Here is a 12,383-nt window from a genome sequence, read left to right on the forward strand (position 1 = left end):
TTCATGGGATGTCAAGTCATAGCCCCAAAGCATTTGCCAATTGAATATTTTTGTCTTTTCATTAACACAGCCCAAATTATGGAGAAGATGCTAGAATTGTTTGTTTTTAACCAGGCAATTTCCTCCCAGACCTGTCTATAAGTTTCAGAATACCAAGAAATTAGTCAGTTCTACTTATGAGCAGATTTTGGCATTGCTCTGGAGGTCCAGATGAACAATCTTGTTGTAGGTATTTGTTTTTCCTGCTGTCCTGGAAGTGTTAGTAGGTTAGGAGAAAATAAATATACTTTACCCAAAGAAATACTGAACTTCTGCCTGCTTTCATACTTTCATTTAATGCCCATTTAGCTTTATACTGTGAAGGCAATATTAAAGATGCTTACTGCGTAAGAACTTAACTGGGACGCATTGTTACACATACATCCCTCTTATCACTGGTTTTAAAATATGAGTGAATGTAGCACAAACATCTAACGAGTGGTAATACATTTCAGAACAAGTTAAAGAGGTAAAGAGTCTAGACCAATTTATGCGATTTTAATCCTGGGAGCCAGCGGGAAATGAAAAGTGAGAAATGAAACAAAAGGTCGAATAGATTATGGGTAAAATTTTCAAAAGTGCAGAAGTTACAAGGGTCGCACTGAAAGCTCATCGATTTCTAGGGGTATGTCTACACTGCAATCAGACACCCACAAGTGGCCCATGCCAGCTGTCTCAGGCTAATGGGACTCAGGCTAAGGGGATGTTTAATTGTGCTGTAGACATTGACCTGTCAAGGTCCCTTCCAGTCCTATGATTAAGGCTCTGGGAAAGGATCTGGTCAGGCTATTGGTTCATCTTATTCCATTTGTCATTGATATTTGGTGTCTAATGAATAAATAAAAGAAAAACCTGGGTAATCCCTCACATCCCTAAATTAGTGCATAGCCCTCAGTTAGTTCAAGGGACTTTTTTTTTTGTTCCCTCCGCAAAAGGAGAAGAACCAATAAAATTAGTGAATTTGGGACTACAGGAGTTTAATGATTAACTGGAAAAAAGTGCAGTCTGAACACACTGGCAAGAAGAAGAGGGCAGCAGGTGTCTTCAGGGTTGCTGAAAAGGCCTGGGAATTCCTTGAAACTAGAGTTCCTCAGTTCCTTGTTTCTATCATATGCTCCTGGAAACAGAGTAAAACTACTAAGGAAATTAGCCATTCCCCAAAACACCCGGAAAAGAACTGAAATCTGCAAACAAGTAAGGACAAATGAATGCATTAATGCACTTATCTTAGAATGTGGAGAGCTACCTCTGTACTTTAGCCTGGTAGCCCAGCCATATAAAGTTGCATATTAAACATTAACTCTGTGGGTATATCGAAAATAATGGTTTAAAATTAATATAACTGTAGCTTTAAATAATATTTCATTAATCAAACTTTGAAGTTCTCATGAGTGTAGAATAAATATTTTAAGTAACTAACTTGAAAGCACTATTTGTAAAGTTTGATATAGTAGAAAGCATTTGTAGCAGCCTTGTAAACCATATGAGGAACCTTGCTGAGTGTCCTTAGCTGACAGGCTGGGATCTTATAGGGAAATACCCCCTTCAAAGCTACAGTATCTGCCTCTGTCTAGGAATAAGTGAATGGCTCAGATGTAGGAGTTATGGTAAAATTGTGGAAAATCTGGTTGATAATTGCAGCCAGTCTGTCCGGTCAGGAAGCCAAGGACTGAAGCCCTGTGATTCAGGGAGTGGAGAGGACTACTTATTTTGGTTAGGGCCCCCTGTGGATAGTATTGAGTGAGAAAACAATGCTCATCTTCCACTCTCTCCCATTCAGTGTGTGTGGGGGGGGGGGGGGGGACTGGCTGGCAGGCTTTAGGCAGCACTCAGATCAGACTGCTTTAGATAGGTAAAATGAGGGAGAACAATACTTGAGTTTGCTGGGAACTGAATTTCAGTTGGTAAAGAGAGGAGCTTTGTGAACCCTTTCAATTTTGGTAAGAAAGGGTGCTCAATTCCCCCCCCCCCCCCATTTGCTCCTGTTTGCATGGTTTGCTGGATCTTGAACAAAACTAGTTTTCCCATGGCTGAATCTCATTGTGAAGCTACAGGGGAGGGTTAGGTTTGACAATTTCCAGTCTACTTAGCAGGATTCCCAGTAAGGGACATTTTACCCAGGGCGACATTTTCAAAATGCACAGGCTACTGAGGAGGCTAAATCCCACTGAAAGTCAGTGAGACTTTGGCTTCCAAGTGACTTCAAGGCTTTTGAAAATTTTACCCTAAATCCATGTGTGAGCACCTAACTAACTTCTAGAAGTGCTCAGAACAGATCCTCATAGACTGGTGTAGCTGAGTTTTCCCGTCTGCCTCATATGTGTGCGCAGGTTGTAAAACAGGTGTTCAAAATTAATTTCCGTGTGGCAAGTACCACATTTGTGTACATTCCATGCATGCACAGCTCTAAACAAAAGGGAAGCAGAGAGGCAAGAATAAACCAGAATGGCTGAATGGGGAGGTTTTTTGATCCAAACAGATATTCTTGAGAAATGGAAATCCAACCCTAGTAAAGCCAATAAAATGTAGCATAAACTACAGCAGGTCATATGTATGAAGGAAATTAGGATTAAGGCTAAGAGGAATTGAAGGGCAAAAACTAACAATATAACAATAAAATAATAACAAGAAGTACTTAACACATATCTGAAGCAGGAAGTCTGCAATATACTCTGTGGGTCCACTGAACGACACGGGAGGAAGGGAGCAATTAAGGAATATGAGACCCTTGTTGCGGAGCTAAATGAATAATTTGCATCACTTTTCAACAAAGAGGAGATTGAGGAGATACTTATTGTAATGGAATGTTAAACTGTATTATACAGTTCAGCCAGTAGGTAGTGCTGTGTATAAAACACCTTATTTAAACCAACTTTAGCCATGCATGGCAAAGCATTAAAGGATCTCATAGTGAACATATCTGGTGTATACCCCTCTGAGAAGTAAGCTCTGTATTCAGTCTATATCTGATTCTAGTTGCAACCTACCATGTACAAGAAGTATATGACATGGTGTCACAAATAAAGTAGTGCCAGAGGAGAACAAATAGAAGGCTTGCAGGATCTCATCAACACACCACTTTTCAATGCCCCAGAGAACTTCCTCTTTGACAGTCTTTCACAATGGACAATATGGAAGCAGTATTTTGCAAGATGTTGAACTGCTACAAAGCTCCACCAGGAAACTCGAGATATTCAGGTATCTTCTGTAATTTATGCTATGAGCAAGCAGGCAGATTTGTATCTTTAAATCCTTTGACTTTACTGAAGAAAAACACGAAGATAACTATGAAAGAGTTCTGCCTATATTTAATGCATATTTTATATCTCAGAGAAATGTGGTTTGTGAAAGCATGTTTTCGCAATCTGATCTCCCATGTAACTCATCCTGCCACCGTTCCCTCTCCAAGATCTGAATAATTGCACATAGCACCATGACAGAGGTGAGTCTTTAGTGCTGCCTGTAGTAGTAGAGAAACAGCAGGGAAGCCTAGGTAACTCCGAGAGCTGGGGGACAAAAGACAGGAGACGGCCCTTAGACTCACACAAGAAACTTTTATTTCTCGCCAGTTTTTGCCATGACAGAGAAGAATCACACAGCTTAGCCCTTTCCGAAGACCTTGAACCCAAGAGGCTCCAGGCACTTTGCAGTCATGCTGCTGCTCTCAGGAATTTTTCTCTCTTCTTGTCTGCCCAGCCTTCTCAGTCAGTGACCATCCCAGCCATGTGCAGTTAATGAAGATCCCATCTCACAGGGGTCAGGTGTTCACCTTCAGTTCCTGGCTGAGCCCAGCTCTGTTCATCGTCTGTTCATTCTGCCTTGAATCCACAGTCATTCTTCATTCCCTTCCTATCAAACTGTCACCAGGCCAGTACAGGGTAAAGAGATCCTTTTCTATCCCACATCCCTCTCACCAGGGATCATGAGGGTTAGGTAAGGAACTGCATGTGGGCTGCTTAGAAATCCTTTGCAGGGGGAAAAGAGCTCCAGGCCAACATACATTGGGAAACTCAGCAGGCTTTGAAACCATTTTCACAGACCCATTAAGGATTGGACTCACTCAGCTGATCCTACCATGGGAGAGGGAGTTGTGTTTTATTCAAATGGATTTTTGAAAAGAGAATTTTTACACCATTTAGAGTAGAGCTCCGCCCTATCCAGCTGTATTGGTGGGATCAATGAAAATTATTTCAGCACATGGTCAATTTCCCTGTGTAGTTGAGCCTGTAAATGTACAGTATTATTTATTCCCCATGAAAACATCATTCCACATAATGTCCCCTTGGGCTGTGTCTACACCACAACAAAAGACCTAAGGCTAGCCCAGGACAGCTGACTCAGGCTCATAGATCTTGGGCAGCAGGGCTATAAAATTTCAGTGTAGACATCTGGGGTCAGGCTGGAGCCCAGTCGTGGAGACCCCATGAAGGCAAGGAGTTCAAATTTGATGTTGCAGGGAACAAGAACCTTAGGGAGGAATTTTCAGGGGCAATGGAGATGTTAGGAATGGAGGGCAAAGTAGATGACATTACTGAATAGATGTGATCTGGATCCTACTGGATTTTCCTCCACAGAATCTCCAAAAATCCACCACTAGGACTAGTTCCAAACCCTGGTCCTCCCCCATCTTGATAACTCCTTTTGGAAAGACTGAGAAAGGACTGTGGTGAAAAGCCAGAGCCAAAGATGTTGGAGGAGTGAGGGATGGCCAGGGTCTGTCCGAGGTCCTAATGGTCAATTCTGGAGAGACTGCAGAAAAGAAATCTGTAGGATTTTCACCATACCTTCTTTTTCAACAGTTCAGGTATTTGTGTTTCCCTTCCTCTCAAAGACTGTGGAGCTATTATGAGAGTCTTCTATGTATGTATATATGTAATAGTTAATAGATAAAATGGCAGTAGATGTTACTTAAAAGTATGTAGGTGAGCTTCTGAGTTTTGTAGGACCAATAAAACTTGTTGCACACAGCAAATGGCTTCCTTTGTGCAGCTCTTTACATTTGCTTTAAATAGGAGGTATGATCTGGCCAAGTGGGTGTCAATTCTATTCAGGACGGCATGGGAACTCCACTTGTGTATTTCAATAATTTGACGCCTACTCAGACAGCTTCTCATGCAGTCTTTTATGGAGCAGACAAACTGTCCAGCTGTCAACAAAAGATCAAAATTCAGTAGGATACCCAGCAAAATTGCAAAATGTCACACAGACCATTTCTTGGTGTGTAAAGAACAAGCTCACTCTAGTTTGAAGTTGCAGGAGAGAAATGTTTTGAGCACTTTCAACCTTTCTCAGCTGCCAGCTTTTCTCTGAGTCACAAACCCTTATAGACTGTCTCCACAGCCACACTTCTAAGGTGACAGAATTTACCACTTTACCAACATAACAAGATTACAAATGGGAGCAGAGGTTATTTTAAAAAGACCTAGAAATATCAAATCCCTGGTTATGTCCATTCACTGATTTTAAAAAATTAATCTTTTGTGATTACATGTCCCAGGAGAAAGCACAAGAGGGATAACGCTGATTCTGTGTAGCTGGACTACATTAAAAATATGGACTAGTTGTAATGAGTTTTGCACCATTAGCAAGTATCAGAAATGTTCACCTTAATATTTTAGTAGCATTTCCATCTTCAATCAGCTTGTTCCTTTTTATAAGCTATTAAATGTCTTTCTTCCAAGATGCTGGTTGACGGCTAAGTAGATGACAAGTAGATCTTGTCCCTCACCTAGTGACTTCTCACCTATTCCCAGGAAAAGCTGTTTGTGGCCACGTCTATCGATACAGCTGTGCCGCTGTAAGAATGCTTGTGTGGCCACGTTATTCCGACAGGCGAGAGCTCTCCTGTTGACATAATAAAACCAGCTCAACAAACAGCGGTAGCTAGGTCAGTGAGAGAGCTTATGCAGGCACAACTTATGTTGCTCAAGGGGGTTTTTTTCACGCCTCTGAGTGACAAAAGTTTTGCCAACATAGACCATGTTTACACTAGCACTTAAGTGTGCCTATTGGTTTTGTCACTGCTGAAAAATGATGAGCAATCTTTATACACAGGCCAAATCCAGTGATATGCTGCCAGCAAAGTATGTGAGGCACTAGAGACGCTATCCATTTCTTTTTCCTATTCAAACAAAAATGATTCCCAAGAGTCATTACCAAGGCATGCAGTACCACTGCAAAAAACAATTGGCAACATGCGTGTGCTGGGAATATTTATACTGTCTTCCTGAAAATATACATGGAGTTATTGATGGGAAAACAGTGTAGAGCTGGCATACAGCGCCTAGAGGATGGGAGGTGTCAGGCAATATCCTCCCTCAGAGAACGGTTTGCAACTATCTGACACTTTACCCAATCTTGTGCTTTTTAAGATAAGTCATGTCTGTCTACTGATCTAGCAATATCCTAAAGCAGAACATGAACTCCATCAGAAGCAGGGAAATTGCCATAACCCTTCCTTCAATATGGTGGCTGAATTTTAACAAGGGGCTCGCACAACCCTGCTCCAGCACATCACTAGTTGGTGGTCTTTCTTGTGAATTGATAGTGACTATTCTTAATAGAGTCTATACATTTTGGGAGTTCTGTCGTTTATCCAGAATTAATATATACACCTCTTCCTAGACCCCTACACACACACATTAATGAAATCAAGTTTACCAGTCTCCCATTTTCTAACACTTTGCCACTATTAATATTGAATCTAGAGAACATTTTCAGAAGTAACTAATCGCTTTTAAACATCTTGGTCATAGCCTCTAATCCATCAGACCATAGATCCTCTTTTTCCAGAATGGTTTTCTTCTGGATAAAGCACATGGTTTTTGTCATTCTTCCTATTGTTTAGTGTCTTGATTGCTTCTTCTGGCATGATCTTTTTTTCCTTCAGTATTCTTTTTCCTCCTAGGAAATTTATATTTAATGTTGGCATCTGGTCTCAAAGCCGTCTTCCTTTGTAATCACCAAGACAAAGACTTCATTTAATTATTTAGCAATCTCTCTCTTGTCAAGTTTTCTGGAGATATGAAATAGGGCTGTACAGCATGTATTCAGATGGGTATGTAAACATGTAGATTTACTTGTTGAACTTCTGCCACAAACCACCATTCGAGCTTTTCTCAAGTCCATTCTCTGCCTGTTGCTAGCTTCACAAGTGCCCTGCAACTGCTCCAATTGCTGTTAGGGAGCATGACAGCAGTAATGCCACTAGAAAGTGATGCCACCCTTCCTCATCCATTGTGAAGTCCTCAACCAGGCTGTCAGTTTCATTTCCTTGCCCAAGAGTGCCTGGGTGGCTCTCTCTTAGGGATCTCAATAGATCTCAGTCAAAAATCACTACAGTGATTAATGGATCAATCAGTTCCTGTTGGTTTGGGGGCACTTTATGAAAGACAAAAGGATCAGCTACACCCTAATTTTCTTTCTTCCTGAAAACAAGTTTCTAAAACTAACAAGGAGCAATAAAACACACTGAGTTTGAGATCCATCCACCATGGTATCTCAAGTGATCTGGCCCACTGACTGATTTAGGGACTGATCCAGAGGTCTATACACCATGGATGTTCAGTGTTATGTGTAGAGATTTATTATTCAGACCTCAATGGGCCTTAAATCAGCAATGACAGGAATATAATTTCTATCCCAAAAGCTACATGTAATTTGATAAATGTAAAAAATGATTACGTAGTTGATTGTGATTGTATCTTTTCTTTAAATGACTGTTCAGAGGGTAGAAAAGATCTGAGAAAACAATGTATTCTGTTAGCCAGTTCTTCCTTTCTTGTATTTCTTTTTCAGTTCCACCACTATCACTCAGTGTTGTGAGAAGGAACGTACTATTCAGACCAATAATTATCCCATAGCAGTTTGAAGTTAAATGACCTTTGGATTAAACATTAAAGCAATCAGTTGCTAATAATGTGTCTACCCTTCCTATGGCTCCTTACACAGTGGAAAAAATGTTTTACTTCTCGTTAAAACATGTTCTTTGACAAGAGGTTCCATTTGAGCAACATTAATGACATTTAAAGAACACCACACTCAGTCACTCCCCATTGTATTGTGCATCTTTTAAAAAAAAAACAATTATCCTTGTTTAGTACTAAACTTTTATTTATATATGAATCCTGTGTTTTCTGGTTATTATCTGTTTGTAATCATTCACACAAAGAATGTAAGAATTTTGGGAGGAAATTTTTAAAGGCACAAATAGGAGTTACTTTGTGCAGCTCTTTACACCTAAGCCATTTGCAGTGCACTGCACAAAAGAAGCCATTTGCAGTGCACAAGAAGTTTTATTGATCCTACCAAAACCAGGAACAATATACATATTCCTGAGCACCACCTCCTGTCACCTGGTTGATTAACTGTTTATACAGATACCGCTTGTAACATAAGGCGCAACTCCCATTAAAAGTCAATGCCATAACTGCTGTTTGGGCCTTTGAAAAGCTTTCATTGGTCATTAAACTTTGAACTTTAATGAACAGTTAAGTTATCACTTAAAAATAAAACCAACCGTTCCAACAATTGTAATGTTTTGGTGATATGAGCAAACACAGTATCTGTTTGCGGGATCTGTACTTATTACTAATGGATAATTGAGCCTGTTGTTCAGGTCTTTCTGTTTTGTCTTGCTTTGCTCCCAGCACAAAGTGTGCTCTTTGTCTTCCCTTTTCAAAGAGCTAATGCAGGCTGGCTGCTACACAATATTTTTTTAAGTATGTATTTTTATTGCTATATCCATTGGAACATAAAGTACAAACATATGGGTGTAATGTACAATATTTACTCCTTATGCTTGGAGGTTGACAAGACTATCTGAACTAACCCAATTCATTTTGTTGTCAAGTTCCAGGTCATCATCTTCTCTTGATTCTGTCTTTGTGACACTCCGAATTATAAGCAGGACTAATGCTCAGCACAGCTGTGCAAATAACTGATTTTTTGATTCTCTGGCTGATACTCACATACACAGATAAAAATTGGGTTGACCCAAAACAACAATGTTTTGAATTTTTTGGCAAAGCAAAAAGGCAACAAAAAAAAAATTAGTTTTGGATCAAAAAAAATTTTTCATTCTACCTGAAACAAAATGTTTTGTTTTTGTTGTCAAGGTTTTTTTAATGAAGTTGAAGAAAACTGCAAAACAAAAAGTCATTTAGAAAATGCTGAAATGAAATATTTCAGGGTTTTTTCAGAATTTTTTTGTTTTGTTTCAACCAAAACAATTTGATGAATTCAACACAAATTCATGAAATGGTTCAGTCAACCCAAATCTGCAAGTTTAAATGCAAGATTTTTAATTATGGTATATAATTGCTTTGGTATTGTGCACAATCTATTTAAAAAATAATAGTCTCTTTGAAGTGTGGTGGAAAATTTTCAGGCCATTAGGGTGAAGCAGTCAAATCTTGTTCCATCGTCAACAATACAGAAGAGTAATCATTCCTCTCACAAGAGCCATCTGCATCAGCTAGAGGAAAAGACTAACTAGATCCAATTCAGCTCTGGAAACAGCACTTTTTCTAAAAAGTGCCCACTGATTTTGGGTGCTTGATATCAGACACCTGGCCTCACATATTGGATATATAAACCACCTCATTAGCCTGAAAATATGAACAATCCTATCTGTCTGTCTTGTCTAACCTATTGCCATATATAAAGTGCTTGTCACTGTGGTATCTAATGAGAATTAAGAAAGGAAAAGTGAGTGTGTATGTAGGGTAAGAGAGAACAGCTCTCCCTCCCTGGTATACAAGAGCTTTGTACCAAAACTGCCTCTTCTCCTTTGCTGATGAAGTGAGGGTCCTATCAATTTGTTGAATCAAAAGAAGGCCCTGTAAACTCATCCTTTTTATGCCAAAAGCCTGGCATAAACGTCTTTGTTTGTTGGGCTCTGGAAAACGCAGTTTGAACCAATAAATGCAAACCACCCCAGGTGGTGGTACCTCTTTGGAGGTGTTTACAACCTAAATGATTTCCACGCCACTGTTTTTAGTGCCTGGAGTTGCCTGGTAATCCCAGCCCACAGTGATACATAAACTATTCATAAACTTAATACAAGATAGCTCTCAAAAATACTGCATGCCATGGCAATATCCAACAAATTATTACCCTCATTTTACAGATGAGGATCTGAGGCTCAGAGTGACTAAGGTCATGTCTATTCTGCCCGGCAGTTCACATTAATGGGGCAGTGTGAATAGCAGTGCACGCCAACATGCTGCACTGTAATTCCCCGCCGTGGGCATGAACTTAAAGTCCTGAGCTGGCACTAAACTAGGACTACCTTTAAGTTCATGCCTGCACAGGGGAGTTATAGCACAGCCCTTTGGTGAACACTGCTATTCACAAACCCTTCATCCAAACTTCAGAGCAGTGTAAACTTGCTCTTTGTGACTTGCCCAGAATCTGCAACACGGAATTGAACCTCTGTCTCCTGAGTCCTCAGCTAGTGCCCAAACCACTGGACTATCCTTCCTTCTCTAGATGCATGTTTCCTCCAGTCACATTTAAGTCCTGTCTAGCTGGGTGATTGCCTCCTCTAGTGTGCCATTACAGTCATCTGAAGTGCTTTTGTTACCAGCTCTGTGGGGTAAAGAGGAGAGAAGATGGCAGGGTGTTCTGAAGGATCTAAGAATCTGGAACTTTCCTCTTCACCAGATCCTGGGTTTGACAATGTTGAGGATACACTATGTGTCTATACTATTTTTCTTCCTGGATGGGGGTGAGGGGAGCAAGTTAGGTTTTTTAAAAATCTTATTTAGTGTACTTTGTTAATATTTATTTTAAAAGAACATGTAATGCCCTTGGAGTTGGAGGTGAGACCAGGATACATTTAAGTAAATAAAATAAGTACAACTTAGTGATCATTTACTATTGTGCTGCTGTCATCGTTGTTGATACTGCAAGTCACAAGGGGAAATTAATTTCTATTGCAGATTCTTTATGCGCTGTCTGTGTCCTCAGATTTATCTCCTAGTTAATCCACTGAGAAAAGTCTGTGTGTGCTCTGCAGAGGATGCATTTTAATTCCTGATACAGTGCCAGTGTAATCCATGTTTCTGATGTTAAAAGGCTTTGGTTACCTTTTATTCTATTGAAGGTTTTCTACACTGCAAGCGTATCTTCCTTTTGCACAGAATATCCTTACTCATACTTCATTGAACTAACACATTCTGGGCCAATTTTGCTCCTGTCATGTGATGAAGGTCTTTCATGTGATGTCACAGGACGTGCTCAGACAACCTTATACAAACACGTCTAGGGTACAATCAGATCCTGGATGGATTGTCTTCCGGGAGTGCTACAGCCTCCTGCTCAAACACATCATCTCTCCTAATTCATTAGCAAGCCAAAGAACTCACTCAGGACGGTGCATAGTCAATACATGCTTTGGAGTTATTATTTCATTGGTATAGCGCCACTTCTTGCCAGAAGAGGGATGTAACTTTGAGTTTGCAATAATGTGCTCAAACTGCTTCTATCAGATGCTATGGGTGTTTACTCAAACTGATCCTGAACTTTGAACCTTTTAAGATTACCTGCCACTTCTGACTCACTCATATTTTAAATTTAGAAACAGGTTTCTGATAAAGGTGAGCTGTCTAGTCAGTGTGTTGTGACGACATAAGAAGTTTTTCTGGTGAAATAGCCAATATTGCTAGGATGACTTGAATGAACTTACACTGCTGTAGTACTCGCAGCTGAACTGATTTAGTGTAATAAAGAATTCAGTACTCTTTGATTGTGGCTACCACAGCAAAAATTTATTAAAACAGCCTTAGTCATATCTTCTGTCAACAGTTGGAGAGGAGAGTTATGAAAGGTGAGGTGCGCAAAAAAAAAAAGGAGCCGGAAATCCCATAAGAGCTATTAGAATTATGAGGGAACTATAGTGGAGCATGAGTTTAAATGACCAGTTTGGCCATGCTTAGATCTTGTGATTTATTCTTCTTCCAGAGTGGTATTTAATTCCCCTTTCTCTATCTAACTTATTGCACCTCCAATTGTCCATATCCTGTCTCCTCTGTGGAATATAATCTAATATTTCAGTTCCTGACCTAGAGGTTGATAATACTTTCCTCAGGTCACAGTGCTGTACGAGGCAAGTTAAAGGGACACAGTCAAGATAAAACACCTCTAATAATTAAAACAAGATAGAACACCTCTGTCAAGTTTCCTTCCCCACTCTGAACTCTAGAGTACAGATGTGGGGACCTGCATGAAAACCCCCCTAAGCTTATTTTTACCAGCTTAGGTTAAAACTTCCCCAAGGTACAAACTATTTTACCTTTTGCCCCTGAACTTTATTGCTACCACCACCAAGCGTCTAACAAATA

The 12,383-nt window shown here is 40.0% G+C and overlaps 1 protein-coding gene across 2 annotated transcripts in view; it reads left to right on the forward strand.

The window, feature by feature from the left end:
* The first annotated feature begins 1,053 nt into the window (after positions 1 to 1,053).
* DDC (dopa decarboxylase) overlaps positions 1,054 to 12,383 on the forward strand; it is a 121,114-nt gene continuing 109,784 nt past the window's right edge. The window contains exon 1 of one of the 2 annotated variants that reach the window (XM_074945242.1): positions 1,054 to 1,233. The gene's annotated coding sequence lies outside the window, so the exon portion shown is untranslated. The remainder of the gene's footprint in view (positions 1,234 to 12,383) is intronic. The other variant, XM_074945241.1, reaches the window with a different exon arrangement.

Source organism: Natator depressus, chromosome 2 (assembly GCF_965152275.1).
Source record: "Natator depressus isolate rNatDep1 chromosome 2, rNatDep2.hap1, whole genome shotgun sequence".
Lineage (NCBI taxonomy): Eukaryota > Metazoa > Chordata > Testudines > Cheloniidae > Natator > Natator depressus.